This window comes from Leptonychotes weddellii, chromosome 7 (genome assembly GCF_054177405.1).
Source record: "Leptonychotes weddellii isolate Sample4059 chromosome 7, ASM5417740v2, whole genome shotgun sequence".
NCBI classification, from domain to species: Eukaryota; Metazoa; Chordata; class Mammalia; order Carnivora; family Phocidae; genus Leptonychotes; species Leptonychotes weddellii.
Window position 1 is genome coordinate 86,147,000 of NC_138375.1, and position 10,394 is coordinate 86,157,393.

General features: G+C 41.5%; 1 pseudogene; it reads right to left on the reverse strand.

Annotated features, from left to right (window-relative positions):
* Positions 1-1,517: 1,517 nt before the first annotated feature.
* On the reverse strand, positions 1,518-2,292 carry LOC145722435 (selenoprotein W pseudogene; annotated as a pseudogene).
* Between the last annotated feature and the right edge of the window lie 8,102 nt (positions 2,293-10,394).

The window sequence follows — 10,394 nt, forward strand, 5'->3', positions numbered from 1 at the left end:
ACATTAGTCTGGATGTTTCTGTGAGGGCGTTTTTGGATGAGATTAGCATTTAAATAGGTAGACAGTTACCCCCCCTCAAGTGCTTGGGTCTCATCCAATCAGTTGAAGGCCTGATAGAAGGAAAGGTTGATCTTGCCCCATGTAAGAGAAACTTCTTCCTGCCTGACTGCCTTCAAAGTGGAATATCAGCTTTTGTTGCTGCCCTTGGACTTGAACTGAAATATTGGTTCTTCCTGGATCTCAGGCATGCTGGCCTTTGAACAAGGGCTGCACCATCAGCTCTTGTGGTTTTCAGGCATTGGGGATACATAAGGATATACAGATGTCACTGCAATATTCTTTTCAACTTTTCTCCATGTTTGAAAATATTCAAAATAAAAATTGGCAAAAATGTTCTAAAGTCAGGAAATGTCAGGAGACAGTTTAAAGAAGGCTGCCACAAAGATTCACTAGACTTACCCCCTCCCTTATTTTCAACCTCCCTCCTTTCCCTTTTTCCTCAGTGAGTCTACTTTATTTAATATGACATTTTACAACACACAATAGACACTGTAGTTAAACGTAAATAATAAATCTACCCCCTTTCTGTGCAGATTTATGCTTTATAAACATCACACTGAGTTAAGTTTGGCCTTAACCTTTGTTCGGCAAATGTTTCAGAATTTTTCCTACTGCCAAGTTACAAGATAAATGTCAGTCTAAACGAAGGCTTTTCTATAAAACTCAGCAGCTTCACGATGGCTTCTAATTCATAGTCCTAAAAGACTACATTTTTTGGTTGAAAATAATTTCAAAAGCTCTTCAAAGTCATTTCAAAAGCCAGAACATAACATTACTCCTGATGCTACGTGAGGTCAATGAAATAAACTCAAGACACTATCCTCCAGGAGTTATCAACCAAACTGAGAAAATTACATAAGAGCAAGGCTTCAACCAGTATTAATACAATCACTTTTTCCAGAAACCTCAATAAATACACATGGCCAAATGGTTTCCCTAGGTTTCCCTGATGTGACTTGATGAATAGTCTATACAAAAAGTGAATAAGGTTAGCCAGAGGCAAATGATGCAAATATGCTTCAAATTCATTTTCTAAAAAACATACACTGGGGAGCCTGGGTGCTTCAGTCGTCGTTAAGCGTCTGCCTTCGGCTCAGGTCATGATCCCAGGGTCCTGGGATCGAGCCCCGCATCGGGCTCCCTGCTCAGCGGGAGGCCTGCTTCTCCCTCTCCCACTCCCCCTGCTTGTGTTCCCTCTCTCGCTGTGTCTCTCTCTGTCAAATAAATAAATAAAATCTTTAAAAAAAACATACATTAAGAAACCTGTGAGCACTGAGATTATATTCTTAAGGAGGTCTGTTACATAGGAGAGCCGTGGGGTTCTCCACTCTAGCTGCACATTAGAATCACCTGGGGAGCTTTAAAAATGCCTGAGTTCTCATCCCCTCATCCCAGAGAGCCCAACTGTGGTCTGGTGTGTAGCCTGGGTATTAGGATTTTTAACTTCCTTCCTTCCTTGTTAAACTCATCCAATGTTTATTGAATAGTGAACCGTTGCCAACACTGCTGAAATCTGCATCTCACTCACCCAGATGCCTCTCTTGGCCACCCCCTGAGAAGGAAGCCCCAAACCCAACCACCGCAAATGCCAGAGAGTGGCCACGGGGCTGGGAGATACAGGGGAAAAGTGGGGAGAGGAAGGAGCAAGGCAGGCAGGGCGCAGAGCTACACTCCCGGGGACACACACACACACACACACACACACACACACGAGGGCAGGGACCATGGGCGTCAGTCTCTGCCCCCACCCGGCGGCCGCAGGGCCATCAGGGAAAGCCCAGGCGTCCACGAGACATTTCAGTCCTTCCTGTCCTGAAGCGTCTGCCAAGAGGGGCCGGGCCAAGGTCACTGGACTCGGCCTTCAGGGCACATTAGCCCTGAGCCAAGGTGGCCCTGACGGCGGCCACAAGCTTCAGAAACTTGCTCTCCGTGACCACGTAGCCGTCCCCTCTGTTCACTTCAAAGAAGCCAGTGGCCCTTGCCGCAGATGTCCAGGCATCTGGGGAACTCATCTTCTACCTTCTTGAGCTTAGGGTACCAACACTCGTAGCCTCAAGAGCCACAATAAACGACCGTGACGGTGGGGGCCCTGGTTGGGGACGGGACAGGCGAGGGCCGGTGAGCTCCACTGCTCGGGGCTGCCGCACAGAAGCAGGATCTGTGGGTTTCGTTAGTGGTTCTAGTGGACCAGTGTTCTAGGTTGAATACATAGTGAGTGAATAAGTGAGTTATTTACATATTCTTAGATTACATTCAGAAACCAATTTGAATCAACTGTACTACATGACGATACTCTATACTAAGCTGCTCATGCTACACCAAAATGCACAAACCTAGAGGAAAAAAGAGAGATCTAAGATAGAGAAAGGATTCAAAATGCTGTCAGGTTAGGAATAGCTATGGCGACAGGAGATGCTGAATCTGAAAAGACAGACCTGGGAACATGAGCACTGCCTTCACTTAACTCAAAGGCCCAAAGGACAGAGATCACAGAAGAAGCTGAAGGAAGCTAGACTTTGGCATAATGTAAGACTTTGTTAAAAAGTAGTGTTGTCTGGATATTAGCTGGGTTCCTTGAAATTGAGAGTAAGTGGTCACTGCAGGAATTCAGACACTGGCTTTTTGAGCTCTGGACCAGCTTGTTGCAGAGCAAAGCCCTGTGCCAGGCACTTTAGTGAGCATATTTACTATTTTTTGGCCATCCAATATCCCTTGGCTCTTTCCCTTAGTAACAGCCTCCTCGTTTTCTTTGAAGCCCGACTCCGCTCTCACTTTCAGTTCTGATAGAGCTCTCTGTCTAGCGCTAGGGGAAGAACACTGATCCACACCCAACCAACTGTGGAAACTGCATCTCCCTACATAGTACCTGGTTCAAAAATGAGCAAATAACCCAAGTGGAGCCAATCAGAGGCCATGAAATCAAACTCTGGGAATTTTTGCTTGCATTTTTTTAAAAGTATTTTTATTTTATTTTATTTATTTATTTGAGAGAGAGTGAGAGTGAGCAGGAGCAGAGAGAGCAGCAGAGGGAGAGGGAGAAGCAGCCTTCCCGCTGAGAAGGGAGCCTGATGCGGGGCTCGATCCCAGGACCCTGGGATCATGACCTGAGCCAAAGGCAGACGCTTAACTAACTGCACCACCCAGGTGCCCCCTGCTTACATTTTTAAAGACTCTCTTCCACTAGATTTAAAACTGTGAGAATGTGACGTGGAAAATATGAACTCAGAGAAAATTAAAAGAAGAGAATTTCAAAATGATCTTATTAATAGCCTCAGAGTAAACGAGATAATGTTATCTGTGAAATAAAAGAGTGATACTATAGAAAAAAAATATTCAGGTGCCAAAAAAGAGTTCTTGGAAATTAAAAAAATATGTTAGTTCTCACAAAAAAAAAGGAAAAAAGTCAATGCTCAGTGTATCCTGGCTACGCTTCAGCTTCCTTAGCAGCATATTCCATTCAACAGACTGCCTGATAAGCCACCTTTTATTTTTTTTTTTTAAATTTTATTTATTTATTTGAGAGAGAGCACAAGCAGGGGGAGCAGCAGGCAGAGGGAGAAGCAGGCTTCCCGCTGAGCAGGGAGCCCGATGCGGGACTCGACCCCAGGACCCTGGGACCATGACCTGAGCTGAAGGCAGACGCTCCACTGACTGAGCCACCCAGGCGTCCCTAGCCACCTTTTATTATACTACCGAGCTACCTGGTTCTGCTGGCAACTGCATATATGAAGTACTTTCTTTTGATATTTTCAATAAATCCCAGTTGTTAAAAGTTAATAAATAAAAAATTTAAATATAATATTAGTAATGAAAAAAAAATCTCTTCCGAAGTTGAAAGATAAATCTGAGAAAATCCTGCCAAAAGTAGGAAAGACAAAAAGATGCATAATAGGAGAGAAATTAGATACATGATTAATCCAAGAGGATTAATAGGCTAAAAATATAAGATAAAAAAAACAGAATAGGGAAAATGGAAACAAATAAATTATTAAAGAAATAATAAAAGAAAAACTCCCGAGGATTGGAGGACAAGAGTATTCATAGTAAAAATTCACTGAAAGCACAGTGAAAATAAATGCCAAGACCCACATTGAGGCCCACCATCATCTCTGAAGGTAAATTCTTATTATTATAAGACTTGGAAGAAAATAAAAATAAAAACATAAGAGTGAAGAAGGGTCTTGCCCAGACTCTGAAATGCAAATCCAAGCAATACCTTGCTTTCATGGTGCATATTTCTCTTAAACAAAGCTTTAAAAAAAATCATTAAAACATTTTAAAAGCTTGGTATTTTAAGAAATTTTATAGTGACCTCCTTCATAAACATGACAACCAAGATTCCCTGACCTAAAAGAGGCTAGAAGACATAAATGGCTCGAGAAAGGGAACCAGGAATACAGCCTTCCCTTAGAACTCTGTCTAGTGAATAGTGAAGACCTATAATCCCAGAATAATCTACGTGATGAACAAATTCCTCAAGATGACTTCTTAAAGCTCCAAAATTGGCTCAATAAAGGATTTAAATCAAAAATTTTTGAGTGCTACAATTGTGTAAAAAATATATCTATAATATGGCCAATCATAAAAATTTACAAAAGTACAATAGCAAATTTTAATAGTATATTTCTATGGATGATGTATTTATTCATCCCCCAATTTTTAAAATATTGTTATATTAGTTTTGTGATGAAAAAATTAAGTTCCCCTTCTTTTTCCTTTAAAATAATTGGCCCCAAGTACAAAATGATAACTTCAATTCATTTTGTTTATTCTCATGACATGTTCCAAGATAATTTTGTGAACACCTAAGTGTTCCATTTAGTATTAGGAGAAGTAAAATGTTAAGGGATGTTTAAGCTCTGCAAAGTTGAATAGAATAGCATTTGAATGACAGGATATAATTACAGATCACTAAGGATGTGGTACAAAATGTGCCCAATCCCACCTCTTCATACTTAGCTAAGAAAAGAACACTTCAGTAAGATATGAGATTAATAAAATATCAAAAGAAATAAAAATTCTGGAAGAACGCCCCCACCCTCTATCCTGCTTTGCCCTCTCCCTCTGCTGCTCCCCCTACTTGTGCTCTCTCTCTGTCAAATAAATAAATAAAATCTTTAAAAAAATAAATAAATAAAGGCTGCATTCTCAACATCACTATTAGGTCATTGGAGCCTGACTAAAATTCGGGGTGGCCCAAGGGATAGGACATGAGCCCAAAAGCATTTGCTATACTCATATATCTAGAATCTTGCCATACACTCAAAACTCAGTAAAAGCTTTGTGAGTCATTTAATCAATTCCAGGGGCTCCCAAGGCTTCCTGTTCAAATCAGTGATCACCTGAGAAGTTATACACTGCCTTTTACAACCACATTCTAGAACCTTATGTAATTTTGTCAGGTCCACGTTATCTTCGTAAGGCAAGTAACAGACGCCTTCTCATGTCAGCCTAAGCTAACAGAGTATTTATTATGAGACTATGGGAATATCTTGGGAATCTCAACATAAGCTTCAAGCTGAGTTTGGATGCTGCATGCTGGTTTTTCTTTTTTCTTACAGAGTTTAAAATGAGCCACCATGCTGAGCGGGGCTGTCAATCAGGCATCCACTGCTCATTGCCTGTACTGAGGTGACACTGTTGGCAATGGAGAGATGGGCGATAGGACCCTGGACGTTAGAGATTAGCATTTTGCTGAGAAGGCACGTAAAGAGAAGTCCACATACAAAGCAAGGATCAAATGACTACTACTTACAAGTATTATAGGAGCTCACAAAAGGGGTATGCCACAGTGGTTGAGATGGTAAGCAAAGGCTCCATGGAGGAGGTGAGCTGGCTTTGCAAGGAGTTGCGAGATTTAGAAAAGTGCAGTGGATAAGAGGAGGCAGGAAAGGACAAAATGCACAAGCAAGGGATCAGAGGAAGGAATGTGTCCAGTCCATTTCCAAGAAATAACCTGCCCAGTGGCAACTCCATCCACGCTGATTAACTCATTACCAAATGCTGGTCAGGACGGCAAACGAATCTATTAGAATGCTGGAAACGTCTTCCTGGTCTTTTCAAATTAGAATTCAATCATTGTCTTGCCTTGCATAAGATCTTGAAAACTGCACAGAATGTGGCTTTGGTAACATCCTGGATGAAGTCTCTTACCTAGTCACAAACATAATCAATCTTTATTTTTTTTTAAGATTTATGTATTTATTTGAGAGAGAGTACGCATGCACGCAAGTGGAAAGAGCAGGGAGAGGGGAGAGAGTCTTAGGTAGACTCTGTGCTGAGCACAGAGCCCGATGTGGGGCTCAATCTCATGACCCTGAGATCACGACCTGAGCCAAAACCAAGAGCTGTAACCAGCTTAACCGACTGCACCACCCAGGCACCCCACAAACACAATCAATCTTAACTGGGATCAAGGAACACTAAAATTCAACCACGAGAAAGGGGTTCAAACCCCAAAAAAGGGTAGTTTTTATTCCAGGGAACCTTCACACATAGATATCTTTCCCAGAATTTAAAGATATGTATTCTATGACATTTGTATGACAGCCTTATAATTCATTTTAACACTGCATGCTTTAAAATGATTTCCTTTGAGGGGCACCTGGATGTCGCAATTGGTTGAGTGACTGACTCTTTGTTTTGGCTCAGGTCACGATCTCAGGATGGGGAGATCTGAGATAGAGCCCCACATCAGGCTCCGCACTCAGCACGGAGTCTGCTTGAGATTCTCTCTCCCTCTCCCTCTACCCCTCCCACTAGTGCTCTCTCTCTCTCTAAAATAAATAAATAAATGTTTAAAAAATAAATAAAATTATTTCCTTTGAGTTGAAAGAAAAACTGAAAGTGATAGTAAGTTTTAGTTAATTTTCTAGTTCTTAACCTCCTTGTTCTTTAAGAAATGGAACACCCTTGACTTAAATCCATAAACCATCAAAAAATCCTATTGTACCATGATTAGTTATCATCACCTAAACATTACTTTAATGCAGAATGTAACAATTAGTTACTTTCATCACACTACTATTTTACATTGTAAAAATGCTCACCAAATATTTTCAAAGTTTAAAAAAAAATAGTTTAAGTATTGTATATTAATCAGGTGATCACTCCTTAGTTTTCTTTCTTCCTTCTACATATTTGTTAAGTAGGAGCTATGACCTCAGCCTTGCAGGAACAGCTCTTGTCTCAGCTCTCCTTCCTGGCATAACATGTGCTAGACTTCTCTCACTAAGGCTTGTCCCAGTCTTGCCCAGATTCTCTAGTCTTCTCTGTTCTGGGAGACCCCCATTCCCAACAGAGTCACCAGCTTGGTTAGAGACAGTTCTTTGTTTTTCATTGCAGACCCTTTGCTCATCCAGCAGTGTAACTTTAAAAAAGAGTAAGAAGATCTATATTGGGCATGTATCAAATAGTAAGCAAAAAGCAATTCTAAAGGGCAATATCACACAGAAGAGATGAGTTATCCTGAAGTACATCAGTGCTTTGGAAACATCTGTCAATAATGTGACATGAAAGCATGCTGTATGGTAGTGATGCTTGAGAAAGCAGGTTTATTATTTTTTTTTATAAAACCTACTTTTTTTTAAAGATTCTATTCATCCATTTATTTGAGAGAGAGAGAACACGAGCAGGGGGAAGGGTTAGAGGGAGAGGGAGAAGCAGACTCCCCACTGAGCAGGGAGCCCGATGCAGGACTCCATCCCAGGACCCTGAGATCATGACCTGAGCTGAAGGCAGCTGCTCAACCGACTGAGCTAACCAGGCACCCCAAAGCAGGTTTATTTTAAATGTTGATTTTCAAGCCTAAAGGAGTCAAAGTCCATTCTTCTAAATGATTTATTAGTTCCTTTTTGGGGGGTGGGTGTCCATATAACTAATATCTGCCCAACAAAGTAAAGCAAGTATCTCAAATTAAAGGGATAATTCTACCTAACAACTAGACAGTGTCACCAACGGATGAGAAGTCCATTTGCAATGAGATTCTACTAGGCATGTCAATATCCAGACCAAAAAAAGAGGGAATCAAAGTTCTAAGAGTTACAGCTGGATTCATGAGAGTTTTAGAAAGTGACAAGTTCCTACAGGGTTTGCATTTTTTTTTTTTTTTAAGTGTTTAAACACTTAGGCTCCTTGTCCACACATCTCAGGGTTGAGAGAAATTCAGGCTTGGTTCTCGCATTGAGACTATCCTGCTCTTAGCCAACCCTGCATTCCAGCAGCATCTCGACCCCCAGCCAGCCTTTCTGTGTAGCAACACTCTGACCCCAGAGTCAGAGTCTCTAATTCTGTGACTGCCCTGGCCTTGGAACCAAACAGACATTTTTTGATCCCAGTTCTGCAAACTAGATACCTGTCTTTGCCACTCCCTTCTTCACCTGCCTGTCTTTCCTGCCAAATAAAACAATTCTCCAGGAGTGGGTGTCTGATTACAATCCCTGCTCTTCCATAATTGGCTATGCAATTTGGGATAAATCATTTAGCTAGCCTGAACCTCAATTTTCTTATTTGTAAAATAAGGGGTTTGGATGAGATGGTTTCAAAGGTCCCTTTGAATTCTAAAACACCACTGCCTTTCTGTCAGGCTCTCACGGAGACTGTGGCCTGTCTCTGATTGGTCCTTTGTCCTTTCAAAGAATGAGTAGCAATTAAGTGCACTGAACAAACATGTTACATCTCAACATTCTTTGTAAAATATATGCTTTCCTGTCAGTTGGACCCTTAAAGTAACTGTAGTTTTAATTCTCCCTGGTCTAGAACTGGACCAGGTATAGAATAATATCATGTATCTTATTCTCACATAGAGTATGATATAGCCAGTGTTTTTGCAAATAATAAAACCAATATTGGCTAACTTATACAAAAAAGAAATTTATTGGAAAGATACTGGGTGTGTCAAAGAATTCCAGGGAAACTGGAGAATTAGTCTTGGAAATAGGAACTCAGGGGTGCATTGCACAGTCAAGATCCCACCAGAGGTTCAGTCCATGTAGGATGCTGGCTCTGGCATCATCAGCCCTGGATACCTGTCACCATCCACTCAAGTCTTAATTCCATCCAGCCACTCTGCGTGCTCTTTGTCTCTGGCCTCATTACCCCTCCCTGAAGGGCCAAGGTCTCGGGGAAAGAGCTTCTGTTTGGCTAAGCCCTGGTCAGATGTCCACACACGGGTCCAAGGAGTCCAAAGCTGGATTATCTGCTCCTCTCCAGCTTCCAGAGTAGGAAGCCTGATCCTGACCTCCATTCATCTGGCACTCACGAAAATAGAAAGAGTGTTCAGATGCTGGACAACCAAAACTGACAAATGTTCACTACACAGTTTTATCACTTGTGATTACAAATTCAACACATCCTGGAGGCATCCATAAGAGGTTAATTATGTTCTGGAGAGGTTTACAGCTGATTGATTATTCCAGCATTACTTCATCTCTTCATTGATTTATATGAATCAGGGATTGGTCCAGTTAATGAAAACATATTCATCAGGATACTAATTTATTGGGCTGGCTTTTCATATTTACATGGCTCCTCTGGATGACAAAGTGAGTATCTGAAATGAATAATGAATCACTGGAAGGAAAAAGCACATCTTCATTCAGAGCACAGGCTGTTATTGATTTTTAAAGTAAAAAAATAATATGTGGTGTTTAGTCCTGGTCTAAAGTTCTTCACAGAGATGATGTTAATTTCCCTAAGACTTTGCATTGTCCTGGTTTTAGAGATCAGCTGGGATGTCTGAATTACCTGGAATTTAGGTGATAGATGTCAGAAGAGACACTAGAGCTAAGTCCTCTCAGCCTCATTCCAAAGCAAATCCACTAAGCCTCAGAAACAATTTTTCCACCCTGAAAACAAAAGTGGCAAGCAGACTCCCACCAGATTGCTGCCATTAGGTAGGACCCTTTCTATGGCCAATGTGGAAGAGAAATTTAGAAGAGAGAAGGAAAGAGAGTTCTGTCAAGGAGCTCAAGGACTGAGATAGTCTTCTAGAATAAACATTAAGTTCAGAGAGGAATTTGTCCGACAAACTGCAGTGGCATCCCCACATAAGAGGCCTTTTATTTTTGATATATTTTTCAGATATTCAGGGGCCAACCAAAGAAAACCTCCCTAAAGAGAAATAACTGGCCAGCAACCCAGAGTCCTCTATCCTGGAACACAAAGCTCCTCCCTGCACTGGGCCACGTAGTGGCTCTGACTCCAGTCTCACAGGAGAAGTGGGTCCTTCCAACTGCTTAAGGAAGTGTCTACTGTGGTCCAAAGAATGGGGGCACCTGGCTGTCTCCATCAGTGGAGCGTGCAACTCTTGTTCTCAGGGTTGTGAGTTTGAGCCC